The sequence below is a fragment of the Plectropomus leopardus genome, chromosome 1 (assembly GCF_026936395.1).
Source record: "Plectropomus leopardus strain MGB_pleo_1.0 chromosome 1, ASM2693639v1, whole genome shotgun sequence".
Classification (NCBI taxonomy): Eukaryota; Metazoa; Chordata; class Actinopteri; order Perciformes; family Serranidae; genus Plectropomus; species Plectropomus leopardus.
The window spans coordinates 20,234,412-20,261,179 of NC_142176.1; the positions used below are offsets into that span (position 1 = coordinate 20,234,412).

The window sequence follows — 26,768 nt, forward strand, 5'->3', positions numbered from 1 at the left end:
TACAGTGACAGGGCTAACTGTTGGCATCACATAGCTAAAGTTTCCTAATAGTTGTCAGTGTGTCTAACACCAGATTTCAGCAGCCATTTCAGTGTTGGTTTGAGTTTGTTGGGGTCGTTTAACAGCTCAGTGTTAGTTGTTAGCCCCTGGTTGCTTATGCTAGTTTTTTCTAACTGCGCAGAAAATAAACGTGCTATGAGGAGAGCAGTTTACGGGACAGGATCAAAAGCAAGTTTAATGGGACTGGTTAACTGCTAACCAGGTAAATGTTAAACTGACTATTTGCCAAGGAGAGTGGCTCTGGAGACAGCAGCAACAGAAAGTTTGCTAATCTGGTGTGGCATCAGGATGGTCTGGAATAAGAACCCCAGTGTTAAAAGGATCAAATGCAGGCATTGTTTGATTGGGGATGCCTCAATAGGACTTGGTACTGGGTTACTGTCATCGATACCATGAAGGTATTGAATACCTCTGCCCAGCCTGAGGCACTGGAGAATATGTACTTTGAGTTTTCCCATCCTTATAATATTGTAACATTTTAGTCTGTACTTTGTTTTTAAATACTTGGGATATTGTAACTTTAAAAAAAACACTTTTTGCAATACAGCTGAAAATTCTGTCATAGCTGGCATGGATGAACATTATTGGCCATGCCATACACCCTCTATAAGCTTTTAATCCTAGGAAACAAATATGCATTTGTGTACCCTCTCTGGATGAATGGATTATAGATTATCACTGCCAACCAGCATATGATGCCAGCAGAGATTATGGCTGCTGTATGTTGAGTAAAGCAGATACCACTGTTTGGGAAATTTTGGCATCATGAACTACTTCAGAGTAATGTGGACGTGCTGCAGTATCTGACACATAGAGGGTATTAGAGATTCTTTTTGTAAGGATTTGTTGTCGTAACTGACTGGTATTTTAAAAACAGTTTCAAATTGCCATTTCCACCATTGCTCCCTGTTTCTGTGTTTCTATTCCTATTATTCCAGCCAACTCAACTGTGAACTGGCTCAAAATGTATTCCCACATTTCCCCATAATTGCGGCATTGTTGAAATAAGACTTTCATCGTTCTCATGGAAACCACTGAGTACACATCAAGCTGTGCAATTACTCAAAAAATAAACCCGCTAATGTCAGAGTGGTGAAAATATCACAGTGCACTCCCATTCCCAAAATCCAGCTGGGAAGTATTAAATTTTGTGTGCATATTCACAGCCACAAGCTCTTTTAAGAAATGACATACAGACTGTTGGCCCATTTTGGGTAGTGCCTTTGATGCTTTGTCTTCTTTTAGTGATGCCATACTGGAGGTATGTTCAATTCACTCTGCAGTGGACCATATTGTTATTACCAGCACTTGTCTTTTATCTGTTTACTGTGCCTCTCTCTTATCAAGCCTTTAATTACTTAATTATTCTTCATTGGGCTCAATTAAAACACAATGGACTCTGCTGCTGCAAAAGTCAACTATTTCTGCTCCTGCACAGCTATGTACAAAGCACAGGAGAGATAGGCTGTTGCAGTTGGCCTTCTATTATGTACTTGGAATAAATGAGATTCTGTTTTTCTTTGGATGAAAGTCTGGCCTTTCTGATTATTATGCTAACAGCAAAATATAACATTGACTTTTATAAAATGTTCATACTCCTGGAGTCTAGTGAGGAATAGATTCACATACATGGCAATCAACGCACCTTCCCCAAACAAAATTACTTTTTAGAAATAGAAATCGTTTTCTTTCTCTATTCATGCAAGTGATTTGTTGCGCAATGTCACCTTACTCAATAGTCGCAGACCAGGTTTACATCAGGTTTTTTTTTCCACTCCTCCCCGTGCCTCTATCTAAATCAGTCAATTTATTTCCAAATTGCATGTCGAGTGTAGGAGCAAGGGCTTATGGCAGTATATTAAATCAATGCACTCCTACAGTGTATATTTTGAGATTTAATTTTGTCCCCTTTTTGCTGATATTGATGGGGATGCACCTGGCTTTGAGTTTCATGAAGGACACACTGGCACAAATTTTAATCCTGTATATTCATACAGTAGAAGAAAGACAGCTGTGAAAAGTGAATGAGGTGGATTAATGGAGTCGAAACATGCTTTACAATATAGGCCAGACCTTGGCTGTCTTTTAGTTGTATGGTTGCCAGTCTGCACACTTTAATTTGTCAGTATCAGAAGGACAGACACTATCACCAAGGGATGCAATTTAAATTTGTGTTGCTTTTATGGACTATCATGAACAAAACATGCACACGTCTTGCTGAGGAGGGCTCGGATGTGAGCCCTTCCTTATAAATGCACATACACACCATGTATGCAAAAACATGTTTTTCTCTATGCATACAGTCAAAGATATTTTGCTTTAAGAGTATGTTGCTGCCCTGTCTTTTCTGCCTTAGTTGCAGCATGTACGGTATACTATTTTTGGTAACTGTTTTCATTGTGTCCTCCTAACACTGCAATATTTTAAACAAAATAATATTTAAAGGGACAGGTCACTGCAAAATCAGAGAATTTTTCCCCCCTGACCTGTAGTACTATTTATCAGCCTATATTGTTTTGATGTAAGTTGATGAGTGTTGGAGATACCTGCTGTAGAGACTGTCTTCTCTCTAACATAATGGAACTAGCTGGCACTCGGCTTGTGGTGCTCAAATCTCCAAAAAATGCATTTGAAAAACTCAACATTAATGTCTCTTGCCAAACATCAACACCCAGTTGCTCAAGATAATCCACAGACCTTTTTATGAACAGTTTCATGCTGGACATGTATTCTTTCTACCAAAATACAATTACCAACTGTATCACTGTAAAGAGGAAATCGAGCATCTACTCATGGACAAGACGCCCGTGCTTGTGACTTAGCTCAGTGGTTCTAGGTGACCTAATACTAGATGCACGCTTCCGTCTGTGCAATGATACGGTTGGCAGATGTAGTTTGGTAAAAGAAAATGAAACTCACAACAAGGTCTGTGGATTATCTTGAGTAACCGGGTCATGATGATTTCTGGAAAGAGACATTGCTGTTGAGTTTTTTTTTCAAATGTAGCCTGAGTTATTTTTTTGACTCTTTGAGCACCACAAGCTGAGTGCCATCTATTTTCATTGTATTGGAGAGAAGGCAGACAATTTTATAGTCAATATATCAGACACTCTGCAATTCACAATAAAAAAAAAAAATCTAGACTGATGAATGGCACTGCAGGTTAGAGGAAAACTTTGTATTCTTGATTTTGGGGTGAACTGTACCTTGAACAATAGAAGTACATCAGTTTAGAGTTGTAACTAACAATTAATTTTATTATCGATTAATCAGCTGATATTTTCTCGATTAACCGGTCACTTGTTGGGTCTATAAAATGCCATGAAATGTGCCATCACAATTTCCTAAAGCCTAAGCGCCATCTTCAAATGTCTTATTTTGTCAAACTACCAGTCCAAGTTAAGGTTTTGAATTTTTGCTCAAAAAATGACTTCAGTGATTTATCAGTTACGAAAATACATTATTTTCTCTCAATCTGCTAATCTGTTAATCGCATTATTGTTTTAACATGTATGTACATTGAATTAATGTGCGTGTGTGTGCATTACTAACCCCAGTTGAATGACTTATAGCGTCTCATTCCTCTGTTTGAAGGCAGGCTTGCGCTCCACCTTTAAGTGTGGCAATTTGGAGCAGCTATTAACAATTTTGATTGGATGACACATAGTACAAAATAGCGTGTTTAAAGCATAAAGTGGCCTTTTGCAACTCCATAACTAACATCTACCTTTCCTCTTTTCTGGTTGAAATTTTGTGCATCAGTGTATGTATTTATTTATTTATTCTATTAGTTCTTTGTGCTCTTCAGCCTCTCCTCTCTGTCTTTAAGTTTGACATTTTTTCAGGAACTTTAGTGGCTGTTTTTTCCTGCTAAAATTTACCAAGTTCATGGTGCTGCATATGTGTGATTCATTTTAAGTATTAAATAGCAGCATGTCTCCCCCTGTGTGTTTGAGGCACCTTGAATGCCCTTAACCAGCACTAATAGGAGATAATGATTGGTGCTCAACAAAAAGCGAGATTCATTTTGAATTATTAACAAGTTAACTTTGTAGTGGAGGCACTTTATCCCCGAGGACAAACAGCCCAAATGTTTGCAAAATATAATTAAGCCGAGGCATCTTTAAATGTCATTGCTGCCTGTGCCATGTTTCAAATTGTTCTGCATCAACAGAATTTAACGAGATGGCTAAGGAATCCATTTCCTGCAAGCATGTGATAAGCCACACATACAGTGGAGCACTTTCATTGATTGCCAAAATAAAGCATTTTGTATGCAAATGGGGGAATGGAGTGGCTAAGCTGATTCAGCCTCATGGACACCAAATAATGGTCTTTACAATTAATACTTTTACATGCTATCCATTGAAAATTTCATCTTCCATTTAATGGCTCTAAAACATTTACACATGCCCAGAAAAGAGGGGGAAAATGCACTGTGTTCCCATGGATTAATATGAAAGCCAACAAACAAATAAAGCCATGCATCCCTCCCTCCCTACCCCCAGAGTATTGGTCCCTTTCCTGCCGTCTCATGCTCCTGCACATTTTGGATTAACAGATAATCTTTGAACATGAAGGAAGGTCTGCTAACCCCGAGGGGGTGGGATGTAGTGAGTGAAAGAGAGCACAGGATTGGAGGCAGTGCTGCATTGTTTGAACGTAATGTGCTTGTCTTGTTCTTGTTAACATGCGGCTCTTTTTGTAGTGGTGATGCGGCCTCAAATACCCCTCCTTCACTCTTGCAGGTTGTTTTACAGGAGACCCACAGGTCTGAGTAGATAAAGGACGCAGGGGTAACATGGGTGTCAGCTGCAATGGAAACCTTTCAGCTGTATGTTCAGCAGTATTTGTGAGGACCAACAAATCACTTGTAGTCAGTTAGTGTTTACATCCACACAGCCTGTTGTTGACCTGTCTGGTCTCATCTGTTTAACACTTGTTTCAAATAACCACTGAGTCCAAGAACAGGAGGAAAGCACATTTGGAAAGACTTTTTTACTGACTTGGCCGATAGATGGTTCGGCCAATTCGTGTCCTGTCTTGTGCTTTGCCCTGGGTACTATAGTGCTGCATATTGAATGACTTGTAATACTGAATGGCACTGTGTCCTCTCTTGTGATCTGTCCTCTGTCCTCTGTAAGACACTTTCCTTTATTTACTATTAGTGCGATATCATCAGTTTTAGGATCCATCTTCAAGTTCTCTTACATTGATAATATTTTCACATTTTAAAAACAGTATGAACAAAATAAATCAAACTCAGATTTGTGACAAGCGTCCAAGCTTCTAAGGAAAGCTATTTAAAGATAGTTTGTATCGTTGTTGATATATTGTTTTGAAATGACAGAACAACTTACCAAGAATCAATCACAATTTCCTGTCAATCACCTCATGCAGTATCATATTTGAAAGTCTTATTTTCATCTACTTACTCAATCATCTACAATTTAAATATAAAAATGTACCATCCTTTACCTGCGCCTCCTCTGGTCTATCTAAGATCCCCAGTGTGTCTGGCCCTGCACACTTTATTTTGTCCAGTGCTGCATTTGTTATTTCCTGTATCATCTGTGTCTTATAAGGTTAGCTACGTTTACAAGCTGGAAATGATTGTGCGAACCGTAAATATTTGTGCCACTGAAACATTTGTACATGTATGAAAGGAAAAGCCAAACTCTATTATTAGTATGAGGATTGCCACACAATGGTGTGGTACACAGAGCCCACTGAAGAGGGTGAAGTGAAGCTTTGTTTAATCTACTACACATCTGTTTCAACAAGCATATCCTACAACCCCCTCTGTGTATTAATGCTGTAAGTAATGATCAAAGAGCATGTTCATGTGTGTTTTGGTTAGCTGGCCAGTTTGGCGTTGTCGGCTTAAAACAAGCGCAGTGAAGTTTTCCATCTTGCATCAAGTCTAATTTTTTGGAGGATTTTGGTGTGGTCATATATGCTTTGAGCACATATGCCATGTGGTTACTGGCAGGCTGTTCTCATGCATGTTTATAATTATGAAAAGTATTGCACCACAATTCGATGTAGCCCACATAATCATGAGTCAGTAATTCGTGTATATGTCACATAATCAGAAAGGCTGCGATTATGTGACCAATGTGTTGACGGGAGTAAAGAAAGAAGTATGGAGGCAGGTTGGGGTGGTGGATGGGTCAGACACCACAGGACAGGAGACAGAAGTTTGGAAACAGGTAAAACCAAGTGAACTTTGAGTTATTTTAAGGTACATGAACCAATCAAAGTCTTAGTGCACACCTGGATACTAAAGTTGACACTCAGTTAACAGCTTACATAAAAACAAAAGGCACAATGTTTCTTTTCCTAAACTTAACCTGTGTAACTTAACTTGCCTAGACCTAAAGAGGACCAACAGTAATTTTCCTTCCAAACCTATCCCTAATAATTTGATGTTAAGTACGCACTTAACTAAGTTATGTACATAATGCATAGTATGATGATATGTATCACATTGCTACATGGACACCAGGTGTCACTTATTTTATTATATTATTATTAATTTATTATATAAATAAATATTGCAAATACAAATTAAACTGTTGGTACCGGCCTAAAATAATACATTAAATTTGTAATTGAAAAAAGGTAATACATTTTTTAAATCTTTAAAATTTTGTAAAAAAAACAAAACAAAACAAAACAAAACAAAAACCAAAACACTGTAATGTAACTGCAAACTGTATGAATAAATATATTTATTTATGTTTTAAAATGTTGTATAATTTTTCCTTGTTGTGGTTCAGGTCAGCGAAATAGAGGTGCTACCTGCTGCCTTTCTTAAAGGCCAATGGCCCAGTTTAATGAGCAATTTTGGCCCAACTTTTTCTTTTTCTGCCATATAAATGCTTTAGGGCTCTGTGTTGTCCATCAAGGTGCCTTGTTTAAAGGGATGCTTCACTGACACATTTGGATGCCCTGTTTAGCTGTAATAGTGAGAGTTTGTGAACAGGAAGTGGGCGCCATAGCACTATACCATTTTCTACACAGAAAACGGAAGCAGAAAAACGGAGATCAAACAGTAAAACTAAGCAGCGCTGATCAAAAATAATCCAAGATTCAGTTAATGAGTGGCATATTTCTGCATGTTTTCAGAAACATGTTTAAGCTTACTGTTTAACTGTAATATGAGATCGCCAGCTGCTATTATTTCACTCAGACCAGTCCACAATACGTCACACACCAGCTAGAGTGTCTGGTAAGGTGCAGTGCATTCTGGTAGTTGTAGGTTTTCTACTTTTTGAACAAAATCACCCTTTTTTTCTCTGTCTTCTCTGCTCATATAGCATGAGTTTCAAAAGTATTTGCATCTTTCTACTGCAGACACAGCCGAGTTTGAAGTGAACACTCTTAATATCAGTGAAATATTTCTTTAACTGCAAGACCTCATCTACTGTCCCCCATCATCCCTTTTGCTCTTTTGCCCTTCACCCCCCGCAGTGTGTCATTCTCAAAATATGAACCTGATATCTTTTTAGAGTCAAGGACAGCAGCAAAAACTGTTGACAGCAGTGTTTGAAGTAAATGAGAAAGCTGAGCCCCTCCAGAGCTACTGAGAGGCGGCGAGAGAGCAAGATGGGCAAGAAGGACGATGGTGATGGGGCTGACCTCCTGATCAGGTGAGCACGAGGAGGCCTGAGGACCGAATCCCCTCACTGCTGCCCAGGCTGAAATTTTGTGCTTGAGAAGTGTTTAACTTTCTCAAATCCCAATTGCACTCAGTGGGGAGTGTCCTCTTTCCCTTTGCCCACAGGTTTAGTGGCTGCCCTTACCCCTGGGGGGTGGGCGTTTGGAGGTTGGGGGGGATCAATAGGATGGCAGCTTGCCTGTTTGACAGAGGTGAAGTTAAGCTAGGAGAGAGAGAATGGGGGTGAGATAGTGAGGGCTATAGATATCTGAGTAGGAATTATCCATGACACCTGGGCTCTCAAGCTGCAACCTTTAAGCACATGATTTAGGATCACTTCTATTTGTGGGATAGCCGTAGCACATTCAGCACATTCAATCCGAGCCATTGTGCTCTGTTAGCTTTCACAGTTGAGAGACATTGTCAGTTATTTGTTTAGAAATGCTTCCATTGTTAAATCCTCCTACCTACATTGTTTCAGCCAGGCGAATTCAATTCTCTTCTGTACCCTCTTTAGTTTCACTTAGTTGTCAAGAAGATGTGGGAAAATCTCCTTTAAGTCATTCAGTCTATCCCTGTATTTTTCTGCACCACTGAATTGATACAAAAATGTGTTTTTTCCACGCGATAATATATCATTCCTAATAATCTCCCTCTGCTGTGAGAATGGTGTCAATAAACTGACATGTTAAGAACAAATGCAACAGCAGTTATCTCGGTAAAAATCCACAGCTTTTGCTTCAAACAAAGACAAAAACAAACTGTGCTTTCATGTTTTGCCTTATTTTCTTTTAGGGGGGATAACCCTGGATGAGACTGGAAATGTTGGCTTTCAAAAGGTTGACATTTAGCTATTGTAGATATAATGATGGATGCAAGAGATGGAGCACGTTAATGGAAAATGACGATGTCACGGTTCATCTTCCCGAATTGAGGCACATTAATCCACAGTGTTATGGAAAATGCTGATAAAAAATAAATGCACTGCATATTTGTAACAAGTGGCATCAATTTCCCTTTTGACTGTCAGTGAATGAAGATTTCTCAACAGATTGCATTATTTACTCTGCTCAGAAAATCACATTCAAAGTGTAAAATCCTTGCTAGCATATTTCTTGGTGTTCTTGATTCCCGGGAGAGATTCCAACAAAGGCAATGTAAATGTGATTGGTTTTAAATGCCCTATAGTGACAACTAGCTTTCATCATACCTACATTAATTAAACTGGGCTTTACCATAGACTTTGACACAGTCATTTCCCGGCCAATTGTGTATGCACGAGTGGTTCTGTCTTGGTCTGCTTTCTGATGATAGGCTTGTGCCGTATGTTGATGAAAATAGCTTGAAGTAATCTGAATCTTTGAGAAGTTTATAAAGAGTGAGTGCAGCGGCAGGAACATAGCAAGTTTACAGATCCTCTGTGCCACCAGACAAGGTGTCTTAATGAAATCAGGAGCATCAGATTGACTACAAGATACAATGATGAAATGAGCGGTGAAGGCTGCTTTGAAGGAGGAAATGCTTTTATGTATTCCTCAAAGGAAACATAAGAGCAATCATAAAGACAGTGTAGGGCTGGGTGAGGCACAGAAATTAGAATTTAAAATAAAATACGCTATTTTTGATAAAATACCTTGATATTGATATAGCCACAATATTGTAGGGTTAACTATTAAGTATTTACATTATGAAATTTTTTCATAAGAAGTCATGTGGAAATAATGACAATGTGGGTGAAGGCAATTAATAGAACAGCTAGAAAAGTCTGGTATGTTCAGAAAATTACAGCACTTTACTGTTATGAAGCCTTTAAAACCAGGAAAAGACAACACCTTTGATACAATGGTATCCAAAATATAATTCGATATTTAGTCTCATATTGTGATATCAATACAATATCGATATGTTGCTCTGCCCTAGTGCAGGTAATTAAAACAATAGTCTTCACTATAGTCTCAGTTTTTGAGATTGATATTAGAGCCCTGCGAAGGACTTTTTTCTTAATCCCGTTTCTGGCAGTTCCCGCTGGATTTCTGCCCATTACCGCTTGCTCCTGCAGAGTTTATCTATTCCCGTCCATTCGCTCAGGGAAGTAGGACCTTGACACCAGACCTTCAGGTTTGCATCCAGATTCCTGTCTTAGGTTTAGGCAACAAAACCACTTTGGCAAACATTAGGAAAATAGGCTTTTTTTTTTAAAATACATTTTAAAAAAAAGCTGTAGAGCTGATACGCCTATCACCTATTTCTGCTGAAAGTTACTTTAATACATAGTCATTGAACATTTCGCTGATGCGTTCATTATCAACATTTTTGTCAGATACGTTAATTAGTAACATTTCCTCATTATGGTAATAGAAATTGCTTTTCGGTTTCAGATGATTTGTATATAAACACAACGTCTAGGAGACATGGCGGCAGTGTATTTGCTTCCATTTTAAATTCATAGACATTTTCGCAGTGGAACCAAAATACTGAGTGAGACATTTTAGAGTTTAAAAATTATATAATAGTGTTTATCAATACAGTAAATGACATGTTTGTAATTTTGAAGCAGAAAAATAAGAAACTAGCAGAGGAGAAAAGCGAAAGGTGCTCGGACATCTCTCCATCCCATGTACTTGTTGAATAAAACATCTGTCTCAAGCACAAGGTAATGGCAATGAGAGGGCTTGTGTTTGCAGAGATGAAACTCCCTATCCTCCACTATGCCCGAGAGAGTTTAGCCTTGATGCATTTTACACCAGCCCCAAAAACCTGCGTTGACAAGTTATCTGTGACCTGTGGTGAGAGCGGGAATGGCTGCGGTGAAAATCAATCTTCGCCTCTCCTCTCGCCTTGAATACCAGCAGAGCAAACAAACAGGCCTAAACAATACGATATATACCACATATCAATTACACTAAATGCCTCAGTATCTATACTTCACTGTCCCAGGCACACACCGGTTACAAGGCACACACGCTGCTGTAAGACGATAATGGTGCTGCATTGTTCCTCACCATCTGGAGGGCTGATAAGGCCTGCCTGTGCATAGTTGATAATGAGAACAGGCAGAGGAAAAGTGAGTGTTAAACATTTCCTTGGCCCATGAAAAAGGTTCCATTAAGTCCACTGACCCCAATTGAATATTAATGAGCTAATTAACGGATTTATTGTTATGCGCAATTTCTGGAGGGGCAATTTTTTTCAAGTGCTATTATTTTTTCTAATTATTTTCTGTAGTTTTTATAATTGAATCTTTGTAGCTGCCAGCATCCTGTTTGTGCCTTGGCAACAAGAAAAAAGCAGTTGGCATCTGTTTTTCCTTCTTTTAGCTCGCTGTAACTACAACAAAAAACAAGAAAATTGTTCTTTTTTTTGATACCAGCATATTTGTCATCAAGACTATTCCCCATTTCTCCAATCAATACAACACAAGTCCCAAAATATTACTCCCAAAATGCAACATCTTGCTTATCTGTTTTAGAAATATACAGGCCAAGTGATGTTCAGGTGTTGGATTACAAAAGTGCAATTACTTGGTTTACTGCAGGCTGCATTGCATGGAGGACTTGACAAAGGTTTAAATGGGCAGTGACAGCTGGGCTTGATAGATAGCATAATCAGCTGATGTAGAGGATGCACTGAAGCAGTCCTCAGTGGACAGCTGGAGAATACAGCCAGCGACTGAGAGAGATGGTAACCTTGGGAGGAATGACTACTGATACTTTGTTTAATGGATATACAAGGTATGGGCTTCCACATGCACCTAAAGTAGATTGCGCTTGTAATTGAGTGATTGTAATTAAATGTGTATACCCATGCTTAATTATGTAAAAAACACTGCCATTCTATTCAAGGTCAGCTTTAATTTGTTTTCTAAATCACACCATTTCCACACAAATTCATGTTATATAATAAAAAAAAAAAACATTCCAGTGTAAGCATCTCTCTCTGTATGTGTAGAGGAAATGATCTCAATGGGAAAGGCCCCAGGGCAGACCCAGGATGTGCTGAAGGAACTACAACTCCCAGCTATCCTGGGAATCCTCCAGGTAAAGAGCACAAGCCATGAGGAAAGAAGACGTTTGAGACACTCTGGTTCATGCCTTCAAGTCTCAGTGAAATGGAACCTAGAACATCCTTACCTTGTGTATTGTGGCATGTTTTCTAGTGAAATATAATATTTAGTCGGTGTATGGTTACAAGAGGGGTTTGAGTCAAATCCGTGATATTTGATTGGACCACTGAAGCGTTATAGCGCTATATGAAGCAACTGGAGCCTCTACTCCAAATATGGCCACAACTGTTTCCAAAAAACAAGATTGTGAGAGCAGAAATGCAAAACGTAAGACTTAAAAATTGTAGTCCACAAGCCTGTGGGTGATGTTATGGTAGCTACATCCAATATTTACACAGTCTATGCCTGCTGCCCAAAACCAGGGTATTTTGGGGAAACAAAACACATTGAGCTACAATGCTGTTACTAGCTGTCGAGCCCTTTGCGGCTCAAAGTTGCAGATCGATTGAGGGGTTAATGTCATGCTATTATTGGTTGAAACTGGTTGGTACTGCTTTACATCATGGTTTGTTTTACAGGAAGAAAAATTATTGGATTTGGTTCAAAGAATATGAAGAAATTGATTTTTTAATTCTTATTTTTTGTTAAATAGTTGCACAGAAAGTCAGAGGATGTGATCTGAAAGGGTTAAAAAAGCTTTAAAAAAAATAAAATGAATTGCAACTGTAAGCTTAAAAGAGAGGACTGTATTTGACCAGTTCTAAGTGTAGAGTCTAAGCTGCATTTTTACAGCTGTGTACGGGCATATGATCAACGTGGACAGGCAATTTTAGAAACATTTCAATCAGCCTATCTAAAGCCAGGAAATTTGAGCAGAGCTGAGAACAGTATCTCTGTTTGAAAGCGATGAATAAGAAGCAGCAGGGGCCATTCTGATAACCTTTTTGATAACACTAATGTAATTATTATTACATTTTGCTGTCTGCATGTTTGCCTAATTCTGTTTATGGCTGAAATTTGATTCCAGCTTAATAAAACCATAAATTTCTTTTGGTTACTTCACCAATATAACTCAGAGTAATGAACTCATTTTGATGTTGTATGGAAATTTTGTCTCATTACAATAATTTTGCCTGATTCACTCGGCAGCCGATATTAAGAGTAAGGCCCTACAGTCATAGACGGGGTTATTATGCTATACATCACAAAGTGCATTAGGCTCATAAAACCTGTCAACAATAAGGTTGGAAAGTTTGTGCGCACGGCCTAGCAGGTTAATATATTTTCTCCAAAGACCGACTAAAAGTGTCCAGGCTATATTGCTGTTATACAGAAACCAATTTTCTGCTAGTTGGGAATTCCAGATACACTTCCCATCCCCCCCTTTACACACATTATTTACCCTTAATCGACACAGATGCGTTTCCCATCAAATCGGCTATTTTGTCTCTCATAATTTCTGTACAGAATGTAGAGTTGATCTATTTGTGAAGTTGAAATCTACAGTCAGATTCACTGGGCAATTAGGTAAACCACATGAGGGAATACAGCCCCTCTGTAACTGGAGATTTTTTTTATAAACATACAGAAAGTGAGTGAAATTAAATCAATTCCAGACATAGAAATGCTTTGTCTTCATGAGGCTATGGTTAACTCAACCCTACAGACTCCCTGAAAAAGGCTTTGCATCCTGCAGCTGGAGGCTATATTGTCGATTAAGTTGGCTTTTTTTTTCGAATCCTGTTCCACACCGAACCTAATGTATGTTTTGGAACACATTTAGGATTTAATATTTCAAACTGCAATGTCATTCACCAACATTGTGGAGACTCATTGTGCTACTCATAACTGCTAGAAAGCAGCCATAACTTTCCAATAGCAATTCATTATCATTTTAACTGCATCATTTAGTGGTGAAAGCAACTCCTTCCAGCTTTTGGACATGTAGGGAATATGCATTGTATTTTTCTATAGCTGACAGCCCTTGATAGAAGCCATGATTGCCCACGTGGCTGGCAAGTGAGTTGTACTCACACTTATAGAGAGCCAAAGTGGGGACAAAGATCATTCAACAGCGCATGGTAATTGTTTTGCAAACTGCATGTCAGTGTGAATGTGCGGCGCTGAAAGAGCCGTCTTTGCACGGCGTTCTAAGGCGTCAAATGCAGTTCTGAAATAGCTTGATGCTTCTTGAAGAGGGTAATCTTTTGTAACAATCAATTACAATACATTTCCCCCTCTGTCTAGGCACTAATAGCTCCTGTCTGTGCACATGATGAGGCATGTCTAGTAAATATACACTGTTTTCCTTTTAAATGTCTTATAATATGCATGGGGAACACAGAAACACACTATGATAGAGGGGTTGAGCATCAAAGCTGGAGAAGCAATTCAGCCGAGTTCCTCAGTCAAAGAAATGAGAATGGAGCAGTTTGTGGCTTTCCTCCCATTAGCCAGATTGAATTACTGTGTTTTACTTTTAAGGGCCATCTGTTCTGGTTTAAGTCATATTTCTAAATCTGTCATGTAGTGTGTGTGTGTGTGTGTGCGCGCGCGCGCGTTCGAGTGTGGCGAACGCTTCTTTGATGGGTGGGAACAGTTTTTCGCTGAAAATAAAATCATGTGTAAAGACTATTATGACATGTGTTACTTGTGTGCAAATGTTGTTGCATTTTGCAGACTTATCCAGGTCAATCTCACGCAGCCTGACATCCGTATTGACAACTACGTGTAATCAACAAAATATCCCTCTAAAGAACAGTAATTTCAGGACACTTATTACATTTAATGGACTTCACAATGTAACACAAGACGCAAGGCTCATCCCCCTTTTTCTTTTCAGACTCAGAAGCATACAGATACATAGATACTGTACAAAGATAAAGAGACTGCAGTGTGGTAGAACAGATAAAGAGATGAAGTAATGAGTGATGTTATTCACTCAAAGGCTGTAGCGTTAGAAGCCTCATACTGAATTGCAGTATGAAATGATTTTTCAAATGCCAGACGGTATCACAATGAACTGAGAGATCTGACATTGCTTTATAGTCAATTACTTACTTTCTTAATTCTTAATTGCTTCTTATGTTTAACCAGGCCTTTTGGCGTTCTCAGCTTTGCATGGTAGCACACGACTGACAGTTCAATTAGCCCCTCCCCCTAACATTTATTGTCCAATTGTAGCTCAGCAGCCGTAACTAGGCAAAGCATATTTTTCATGCTTTGAATTTTCTCAACATGTTGAAGCCAGGCCCCCAGGAAGTGTGCTGGGCTTTGAAGCCAGTTGTCATAGTGGCCAAACAGCGGAATTACAACTTCCAAGCCTATCACGTCATGCCATTGGGCCCAAAAAAATACTTTTTCCAATAGACATATATTGGGAAAGAGACATCAGTAAATTCTTGGATACAATTTCTTGAGCGTTACGACCTTCCCAAATGATATTCGCAACCAGGACTTAATCCATTCAGTCAGAAAACATTTGGAAAGCATAGAAGAGCCGCAAAATTAAATAATTTTATCCCCATTCAAGTTAGCAGAGCACTAAAGTGGAAATAGCTGGTTAGGCTGGTGAAAGCCCGTAGTGAGCTTGTTCTGTGAGGCCAATGATGCAGAATCAGTGCTCATCATCTGGGTAATTTTATACGCTGCAGCTGACAATTTTTGGCTCCGTGCACCATTGAGCAGCTTTCATAGGAATAAACAGGGTCCCATCTTCAGCACTGTATCCAGCTCTTACATCATGGGTGAAGTCACAAAAGTGATGCCCCTTTTGTAGAATAAAAGTGTAAGGAATTGATTAAACTGCATTTTGACCGTCCGATGTGAGCTGCAAAGGTTAGCATGTCCGGCTAATTAGCGTACTACATACAGAAATCACAAAACCAAGCCTAACATCCAAGAGCACAAATAATGTAGCATTTCATACACTCATTTTCGAGGTTACAGGCTACATTGGAAAAGTCCACATTCACATTAGCATAATATTCCCCCCTGTACGAAAGCTGGTCCTGGATGCTATCCAAGTGGAGGATAGTTACTTCTGTCCTGCTCTTTATTAAAATTTGAGGAGCTTTGGGGTACCTTGGTAGCCAAGTCATTACAGCATATGTCACATAAGCACATTACTTGTTCAAATCCAGCTGGGGACCCTTTTGCATGTTATACCATACCACAACCGTTATAGAGACAGGGTTATAATCACCTAACAATTTGATTAATACTCACCCCTGAATCAGTTTCTGAATGAATTATGAGTTCAGTCTTTTATTTTTCCTCTGTCGTACTTATGAACTGACCAGCTCTACGCAGCAATACAAACCAATGTTATTTCTTTGCCTCTGTATCTCCAGTATGTATCATGGATTGGTCAGGAAGCTGGATTTTTGTCTGGCACATTTAGCCCTAGTCTTTTAGTATCATGAATATAATTAATGTAGCCATCAGCTGTATATTTTAGACACCTTTTACAATATTCTCACTTTCTAAACGAGTCAGCTTGAAATGCTCAAATGTCGGCTGTTAAACTGATTCGTGGAGCTAATGTTAATTTTGCTTTCTTCCCCTCAGATGTTTAAAGATACAAAAACATTCAGTCAGTTGCTCTTTACACCAGACGGACTTCATTAAATTTTGTTGATACATGCTAATTTAGGATGCAAACAGATCAGAAGTTAATTGGTACTCTGAGGCATGCACTTCTGTATAGCATATTCTTACTTATTTCTTAGCTAAAATGCTGACACCATCCTGTGCTATTTAGGCCTGGAAGAGCCTCCAAAATGTCAGTGATCCACCATGCCATTGCAAAGATGGAGGTGCATGGCTTTAGGGGACAAAACATTTCCCTGCCAGCAGAGACTCTCCAGAACAACCTCTTTGCAGCCCAGCAGGCCTTGCACTGTCACTGAGTCCCACGATTGAATTGAATGGTCCACAGATTACTCAATTATTTCTATATACCAGTCTTCCATGGCAGACTAAAGGCCTATTATTGGAGGGACTGAGACCATAGGAACTTATTACATGTGTGACCTTTTAAAGCCTTTCACCGTGATGGATCTCAGGTGAGAATTTACTGGAATCAATTTTTATCTGAAAGCTCGATGCTTGCTCACCGGCCCAGCCCTGTGTGAAACATTCACTTAATAAAAAAAAAAAAGACGAAAAGAGAGAGAGACAGCCCCTTGACTACTGGAAATGGGCAACATTTTAAAGCACCCCAAATGCCTTTGTGTCCTTTCCTCCCAAATTAAAGAGACTTTGAAATAGAGGGCTGGAGGAAGTGCGGGAGTATTGTGCTTAATCAAGGTAGAAATACAAAGACAGAGCCAGTTCCCCAAAGGTTCACATCAAAAGGTGCATCCCACTTTGTGAGCTATTTAATCAGTTAAAACACAGATGGCAGGCTGCCGCAATTAATTAATCATATATGAAGCATCCTGTACCTGCTAGCAGAAAGTATGTCAGTGCTACAGAGATCTCATTTGGATTTCATTGTAACTATGTGCCACCAGAATAATTGCTGAATATGAATAGCTTTGGAAGTTAAGCTGGACATAATGTACTGAATATGAACTACTGCTCTCCCTTTGTAAATTTTACCAACGCTTCATCTTAGCAGTGTAAAGGTTAGTTATTATGATTGATGTATTTAAGCATATGTGTAGCATATGGCACAATATGGAAGACATTGATACTGTATTCGGGAAAAAAATGGGCCAGTTTGAGCTTTGTGGGAGGGATTTCCAAAGCTACATACATAGCTAGCCAGCTACTTCGCTACATTCATGAAAAATAGCAACAAGGATGTTTGGGATTGGTGCAGCTGTATTTGAAATACCAACTGTTAACCACTATCACACATGAACATCAACTGACGCAACTGAAAATGACATTACTTGGATGGATATGTCACGCTCTACTGAGTGACTTAGACAAAACAAAACACAACAACGTGAATACAACAGAGGCCGAATGAATGCAGTGAAACAAAATGACACTTCAGTCTGATTATGAGGCATGTTTTGGGGGAAAGGGTCTTTCAGATTTGTCTTCCTTCAGATTGCACCACACCAAAACAAACAGAGAAAATAATCAATAAACTGTAATAGAAATTAGTTAAAAGTAGTGTAAATCTGACAGCAGGTGTAAACTTGCCATCTGGAGTAGTCCAACTTTCCTGGTGGGTAGAGCATTGGTGGAGTCCAGCGAAATAAGCTAAGCTAAATAATTTGGTTATGTTAAAGCAATATGGCGCCCTGATCCTGAAGTCCAGTAACAATATCTAAACTGTGGTTGATTCTCTTTCCTGTTGTCTTTCTTGTATTTGACAGGAAAAAAATGAATCTGCACACTAGATAACACTTAAGGACTTGACAATATATATTTATTTTAATAATATTCCACTTCTTTTCATACAATCATTGCATTTTTTGCCATCATTTAAAAATAGATACAGGGTTTAAGCAGCTTGACTAGACATATTTTGATATATTGAGGCAATATGCTTTATTTTAGACTGATAGAAACTTTTCAATCAGATTTGCTTCCAGTTATGTTGTTGCTGCATCTGTCCAGTACAATAGCTATTTAAAACTAGGAATCTGTGTGTGTGTATGGTAAAATTTAAAGCCTAACGTAAAATAGATTTAAAAAGTTGTGTGTCATCTGCGTAACAGTGTAAACCAGTGTTGATCATCAGTGAACGCCAATCAAAGGCGCATATATTGGCAATACACTAATTTGCCCAAAATGCAGCGTTGAAACAGACAGTATGTACAGCAGGATATCATAATCAACTGTAGAAAATGTAAGAGCCAAGCTAATAAAAAGTTCTCAATAAAAATCACTCACTGGAAAGTAAATGACCTGGATAGCACCCCACAAAATTTTAGATTATAATGGAATGTGACAGACAATAAAGTTACATAAAGTCACTAGGCTTTTAATTCAAAATGTGTTTTAATACAAGAGATCTTGTAAATACAAATACTTCTAATGCTTTAAGGGCATTGCACAATTATTAGCAGCCAGATATATTATCAGAGCCCCCATGGGAATTTTGAGAAGATTTTATACATGGCTTAAAAATATTGACTGATTTACAGAATTAAAATGATAGAAATTGAAAGAAACCTGAAAAAGTTCAGTAAGCGCAGTCAATATATTTTGTGTAAATGTTGTATTGGGGTGTGTGGTCTAAAGGCAGTCCACAATGTATCTAAGATGCAGTAAAATGAACAGAAGTGATACTTCTAACTTAAAGTGCAAAAAGTAGAGTTGTGGATGAAGTAATCTCTCATTCTAGTTGTACAGTGAATGCGCAGTTACTGTGTTCACTTGCTAACAGAATACAAAACTAATAATCTTCAATGCTTTTGTACGATACAAACTGCTCCACACTTTTTTCCTTTCTCAGTCCCTGCCACTCATTCACAAACAGATACACACCCCAGTGTAGCTAGTAGACTTTTTGATCTCATAGTTTTTTTTTGACATTGTATATGTGAAATATTTCCACCCAATCTCACAGTGTGTGCATCCTTAGGAGCGTAAGGAGACTGCATCAAAACAGAGAGATAATCAAAAATAATATACAGTATACATTCTCCGGATCATCCATACTCAACAAGGTGATGCGCGCGCTCTCTCTCTATTCTTTACAAGACGAGAAAATTGCACATGTAATAAAATCCAATTTTGTATTTCATTCTGAGAACTACAATAAACACAAAACAAGCAGTAAATAAGCTTTTCAAAAAGCTGATTACCAAAGCAATTTATTGCCAAGTCCAGGGCTGTGTTAAAGCAGAGCAGCGCTGGAAAGTGGAGGGCCCCACATTCCAAATCTTCTCTCCCTCAAGCTCTTTGCTTTCCATGTTATTAGCTGGGCTGCTTGGTGAGGAGCCAATCTGATCAACTTATTTTACTATATAATGCTCCAGCTCCTGCTGAAAGCAGTTAAAAAAAGGATTGTGATTGAGGTCATTCTTGCATCTGTCATGGTGGTAAATGCTGCTATGTATATTATCATGGCCTTTTTTTAATCCAGTGTTTTGGTTTTGTTCAAGGCTGGGTCAAAGTTCAATAAAACATTTCATTTTAATATTTACATCAAAAAGATGTATCTGAGTTATATCAACACACACCTGTCCACAGGCCACATGGTCAAACCGTGGTTCGTTATCAGGGTTTAGACGTTAATAAAGTGGATCACTACCAACTCAACCATCAGAAGAAATATTGGCATTAAATGTTGCTGCCAACCACAGAGAAGTTACATTTGCATGATATTATGAGGGGGATAGGATAAAGCTTTGTGTTTCAACATTGCTGTGGTTAATGTGTGGTTACGTTTAGGGAAAAAAGCACTTGGTTATTGTTAGGAAGATATTTTGGCTTAAAATTCCCCGTTTGAGGGGCACAATCCTAGCCAAAAATGCAAGGATGTCTCAGTAAAAAAATACCACTTTATGGGCAAAAATCCCAGCCAGTAAGCCAGCAATGTCTCTGTAAAAAAATGACTGCTTTTTGGGCCATAATCCTGTAAAAAAGCAGCAATATTTTGTTAAAAAACAACCGCTTTCATGCTTAAAAGGCCGCTTGACAAACAGCTGCTTGAAAAACACACATGGGTTGCTAAAAAGCCGCTGGGAATACAGCAATGACATGCTAATTTAGCCTCTTTTTTTTATGTTTTTTTTTGTTTTGGTGGTCTGCAGCTGGGCAGGTGCTCTGCCTCGGTGACACGTCTTCCTCTGTACTCTTCACCTCCAATGATGTAGTCAGTTCTGATACTATGTCAGTTTACAAATACTGATATGATATGTATAAAATGCTCAAATGTAACATTTTCATGGTTTGCAGAAACATACAATGTAACATTTTCCCTTTGGCCACTGGCTGTCACTACAGTATATAAACTAAAGCCTACGCTCTGGTTTCACCTGCAGAGTGTAATACAATGTTCCTGTTATTAGATACCCATCAGGTATCCTTTGCCAAAGTGAAACCATCCACTCACAAAACAGTAATAATATGGGAAATATTTTAGGGTTTTTGTCTGCATCATTGTAAAGTGGATATCTTAAATTAGCTCCAACTTTAGGTAGGGATTGAGGAATGAGCAAAAAAGTAAAAAGTCTGCATAATATTTTTGAATATAAATTGAGGCAGTGATGGCACAGGAGAAAATGCTATGTGGGGATTATTCACAGTTATATAATGTTAGGAAGAAAACCAGGCGCTTCTCATTTTGGTCACTTATCCCTCATTGTAAAGGTCTGTATATTTCATTGCTGGTGCAGCAGCTTAGGGGATACATTTCAAAGCAGCAAATAAAAATTGGCTAAACTTCCAAAATTAGCACTTCAAAGTCAAACATGATTTGCAGCGAGGGAAGGGGTGGAAGGGGTGGAAGCAGTGTGACTGTGAAAGTGCATTTGTAAAAGCTAACTCTCTCTCTCTCTCTCTCTCTCTCTCTGTGTGTGTGTGTGTGTGTGTGTGTGTGGCGGAGCTGATGTACAGAGTTCAGCATTAGGCCTTAGAACCAATTTCTAGGCAAATTGGTTTCATTTAAGAATGAGATCACAGAGTAAGCAAACCTCTTTCAGGGCAAGTTCATGCATCTGTAGCCATTTATTTCAGTTTTATATGCATTGCTCGGCACAGGCTGTTTGTAGGTAGAATACGCATAATCTTAGCCGTGGGCACCATGCTATAGTTAACGTGTTCACATTTACCTGTTATTACCATGAAGTTTAATAGTTTCTTCCATTTCATTGCATTCTGTCAAAAAGAGCTTCAGCAGTAATTTAGTATTTTGTTTTCTATATTCCTTCCAGCACTGTTGTGGAATCAGTGCTAATCAAAGCCACATGCAACTAATTGCCCTCTCCACTCTCCTGCGCATAGCACACGCAGAGCCATTAGGCATCAATGGAACATATGTTAGAGTTTATGAGTGGGTGTCAAAATCATTTTATTTTCAAGGATAATAATAGTCACTTGACCACAGTTAGCATCTCTGCTCATATTTTCATTTATTTAAGATAACTGTATTCATCATGTTTTATAACAAATGCTGTAGCTTTGTCTCTGAGGCTGTAAGGTCACAGCTGTCTGTGTGAAGGACGGCATAATGGCTCATGAGTAGAGAATATAGATTATCCATTCAAATTGTTATATAATCAACATTACGCATACAGACAAAATACATCATCCAACCTTATTGGTATCAACATCACTTTTGTTTTTTAGATTATCACCTGCTTTTATATTTTCAAACGGTAACAGGCCCAATCCCACATATACCCATGTAATGATGTCAGTATATCCAACACTGAATCTTTCCAAAAAACTAAATTTCCCCCAGTTGTTTTCTACTCAGTGGCAAAGGACAAAACTCCCTCTGGTCAGGATAAATATAGTCAAATAGTTAAAATATAAAGCAGTCAAGGACCTATTACATTAACACATGGGCATATTTGCAGTGGGGTTGCAGCTTGTCAGTGTGGTTTAGCCGTGTAATTGTCATTCAGGAGTAACGTGCGGACCGGAGCTCCTGATGCTGCATCAAGTTAGTTGTACTATCTGTGTACTTCAACACCATCTTGCAATATATGCAGACTGTTTTAGTCTTTTCTTTTCTTTTCGCCTTTGTTAGTCTCTGACTTAAGGAAGTTTAAATGCTGCCACGCTTTGGATTTGAAACTTGAGGGTGCATCTTCTCTTTCAGAATCACCTTCTGCAGAGCCTTGCCTTTGTCTAATTTACGTTGGCGAGCTCGGACATGACGTAGTGCATTGAACATGTAGTGACATAGCACGTCGAGCAAAGGAAGGGATAAGTAGATTACGCCCTGTGCTGATCAAAAAGAGGTTTATTTTTCATTTCATTGATTTGAATCTCACATGCTTTTTATGGATTTTTAACTGCCTCGTGATGCATTGTAACATGCGTATCTTTATATTAAGCATAGTGTAGCAGCCATGGCCAAATATTGTTAAAATGTAAAAACATTGGCATTGAACATTACAAGACGTTGTCATAAGGGATGAGAATTGATTCGATTTGATTAAAACTGTTGCCGTTAATGATTCTGCTTATCAGTCTGGTTTTTCATCAATTCCCTTACTGATTCCAGATCAGTTTTCTTAGCGGGGAATAAAGTAGGCCTCCACAGGTTTTTTGCTTCAACACAGTTATTATTAAACATTATAACATTATCTCATAACGGACATGCTGCTCAGTCGAGAAGCAGTGGCACTTGTGCGTAGAATGTCAAAAAACGGGCATTCCTGGATGCCCACGTAGAACAATATTTGGGCATAATGCTGCTAATTCTAGTTTACTTTAAATTGTCATTTTACACACATTACAAGTAGCACTTTTGTCATCTTTTTTAGTAAAATGAAGCCACGCTTTGGACTGTTCCTTCATCTTTGACATCATTGTTTTGCAGTGCACATCTGATAAAAAAACATACCAGCAAATATAAAAGGAGTTGATAAACTCGGACGCATACAGTTAAGTTGGATCTGACAATTTGTAACCGGTTCTTAATGTCCATCCCAAGTTGTCGTTACATAATGTACGATATTGCAGAATCAATGCGTGTCTTGCAGTAGGTTTGTGTCATAGCAGTAATATATATAAGTACAGGTCCCATTGGTATAACAGCCCTTTTGGGGTACATTATTGTAATAATGTCATGCTATTGTCATGCTTTTTTATTCTAGACACAATGTGGTGCTTGACTTGTAAAGAAGGGACCTTTCTAATCTCCAAACTCTGTTCCATCAAGAAATAAGCGTATTGTAGGATGGAAATGATTGTCCAGAGCTGTTATGCAGATAATGATTAGAATTTCCCACATGGCAATAATGAGGTTGATTCCTCGCCAAGAGTTGGACACCATAGCAATTTAGAAAATACACTGGCAGGAGGCTACTTTGAATATTACCTGTAGTAATCAAAATGCACGGCCTACTATCAGTTCCTTCTCCCAAAAAACTCTCATCCATAAAATTAAATTCAGTGTAATTAGAACTGTTGCAGTGTTGATGGATCCAGAGTGAAACACAGAATTAGTAGTTTCACTTAGAAATTTGGCAGCCTTTCCACTTATCTTCCTTCCTTGTGTTTTTTTATTCTATGTTCACCCTTTATGACCATGCCCTGCTGACAGCTGTCCCTATGTCAATATGAATGTCTGTCAAGAGAGATTATACATCACATGAATCGAGGCAGATAATGAGCAAGAAGGAAGGGCACTTTTTAACACCCCCTCGTGTGCAACATATGACACAAGCCAAGCTAATTAAGCAGATGCCATAATGCAGTAATCAGGAACACAGAGGAGGTTGGAGAATTCACAAACTTGAGTCATAACAGCACAACATTTGGTGCTTAAGAACTTCTCCACCAACACAAGCAGATGGGAATGCCAAGCTGCGGTGCATGTGTATTTATGTGTGGGAGGATGCCTGTGTGTGTCATGCTTTGTAATTTTGTATGTGCATGTCTGTTTGTTTCTTATTCTTTGTATGCATGTGTTTTATTGTATGGCAGGTATTAAAAATGTGTTTGTGGCCGTTTGTACACACGCTCATATATAAGCCTACGTGTGTCTGTGCGTGACAGAGCACACACACCTCCGAGTCTGTTTGTGTGCATGAATTTACAGCTGGGGACAGTGTTACCTGGTGAGGTGTTTTTCTCATTATTTTTCCGGAAAATGAGCAATCAGCCATATTGCACGGAGCTTGATTGTTTCCCTCTGTAAATCAATCCAGGAATTGCAATTAAAATGTTCTCTTATGTAGTATAATTGATGTCTACCTAATCCTTTATTTGCACACCTGCCGGTGAGTCTGAATTTTTAATGAATTTCTAATTAATGCTCTTTGCACACTTGATTTATGTGTTAGCAAATTATATTGCTATTCTGTGTCCTGCTAGTAGAAGAGTGCTTACAGAATGTCACACATGGGTTGATGTCTGAAGTTTGCCCATTTTTACTGAAATAGGTAGAAGAATACTGTGTCGAACAATGACGATAGACAATAAAGCAGTGGAGGTTGGACAAATTAACTGTTTATGACTGTTCTGTAATAGCAGTAGGCCTTTCCATTTCCCTGAGCTGGGCCACATATTGAGCATTCTGTATATTCCAAATTGTGTCTGATTTAATTAGAATTTATACAGGTAAACATGGTGTGCTTTTATTTATTTATTTTTCGATCTAAACCTCCAGCAGTGATTTGACACTCACTGTGCATTGGTGAGCTGCCCTGTCTCCTAGAAAATACGTTTATATACAACTGATTTGAAACAGCAAATACACCGTGAGAAAAGTGTAATGCAGAGCAAATTATGTTTTCCATTAACATAATGACGAAATGCTGCTAATTAATGAATCTGGCAAGTTGACAAATTGGTGATACTGAAAAAATCAACAAAATGATCACTGACAACGTATTTCAGTGGTTAGGCCATCTTGCAATACAGTATCCACTCAAAGGAACCACAGCATTATTTGTTTACCTTTTTTTTAATTAACATTTAACCAAAGTAACAATCTTTCCCTAACCTTATCCACAGTGCATTTGTTGCCTAAACATAAGATAGTAGTCCAGACGCAAACCTTGTGTCAAGGTCTTGCACTTTGTACGCCTGCAATCCCCCCCAGCCATCTACATCCAAAATCTCTGCAGTACATGAATGTAGTGTTTAAAGAGACATTGTCTCTGAACATAATCCAGGAAGTGATTATGTTGCTACAATAACATAATTTCGAAAGAAGTTTAGTAATATGCAAACATTATTTTTACATGACGGGGTTGCGGTTAGAGAAGGGTATCATACGGTTTTCCAGACACTATGTAACATCATGTTAAATCAAAGCAAGTGATGTAAGATGACATACTCCATGTCTTTTTTGGTTTTCAGGGTCAAACATGTCACATATGAGGTCTAGCAACGTATGATGTCAAATGTGATATTAAAGGCTAAAGACCTGTGCCCAGACTGATGTATGGCGTATTACCTGTTACTGAGCTTCAACTTAAATAAAACGGATGATGTGATCTAAGAGCTATTCGTTTTAACAAACCATACCCATTTAGTTTCTGCTTAGTTTCTTTTTTATCTTATTACTTTTGAAGGAATATTTGTTCTTTCCAATTAGTTGTCATTGTTTCATCATGGTAGAAACATTCAAGTTTTTCTAATAGTAACATGAGAGCAGTATGGAGATTTTACATGGCAGAAATAATAGTATAGTATAATGTACTGTGTGGGATTATCCCAAAAATCAGTGTAGAGACTCATACAGAAGAATCCCTTTAAATCATCACTCATGACTCACTCTCAGTGTGTGGTAATGTATTTCTCTCCAGACACTCAGTCCTCTGTCTGTATTTTGATGTTTTTTAATTTTCTGTGTTTGGGTCGTACATGGGCGTGTACCCCACAGCGCTCAGGTGAGGTCTGGGCTTTATATAAAGACAGCCACAGGTTCCAGATCATAAGCAGCAGACACAGTGCCGAAAAATAACAAATATAGTGAGGTGAAATATCAAATGAGAGTAAACTTGTTGTTGGCTTATAACGTTCACTTAAGCTGATGAGTATGTTTACAAAACAGTAACTGTCAATGCTGCATAAAGTACCTTTAAACCGACCCAAAGTGGATCTGTAATGCTAATTGTAATGAGCTGAAAATGAGGCAATTATTCGATTAATCATGTAGACAGCCAACAGAAAAGGAACTAACTATTTTGATAATGGATTAATCGTTTTAGTCATTTTTCAAATAAAAGTGACATCACCAGTTCCCACTCTTCCATTATGATCATTTTATGCTTTTGTCTTTATTACATCATTGTGAACTTGATTTCTGTTGATTGTTGGTCAGACAAGCCTTTTGAAGACATCATCCTGGGTTCTGTGAAACTGTAATGGCCATTTTTTCACATTATGTAAACTAAGAGATTCATTGATGACAAGAATATATAACCAATAGATTCACTTGTAATG

General features: G+C 38.4%; 1 long non-coding RNA gene across 2 annotated transcripts in view; it reads left to right on the top strand.

Moving 5' to 3' along the window:
* The window catches only part of LOC148190404 (uncharacterized), a 215,390-nt gene that overhangs the window by 8,682 nt on the left and 179,940 nt on the right, over positions 1-26,768 (top strand). Inside the window, exons 3-4 of one of the 2 annotated variants that reach the window (XR_015776557.1) lie at positions 7,575-7,715; positions 8,519-8,724. The exons of the other annotated variant lie outside the window; for it this stretch is intronic. This is a non-coding gene — a long non-coding RNA (uncharacterized LOC148190404). Of the gene's footprint in view, positions 1-7,574; positions 7,716-8,518; positions 8,725-26,768 lie in introns of those variants that run through there. 2 annotated transcript variants of the gene reach the window in all.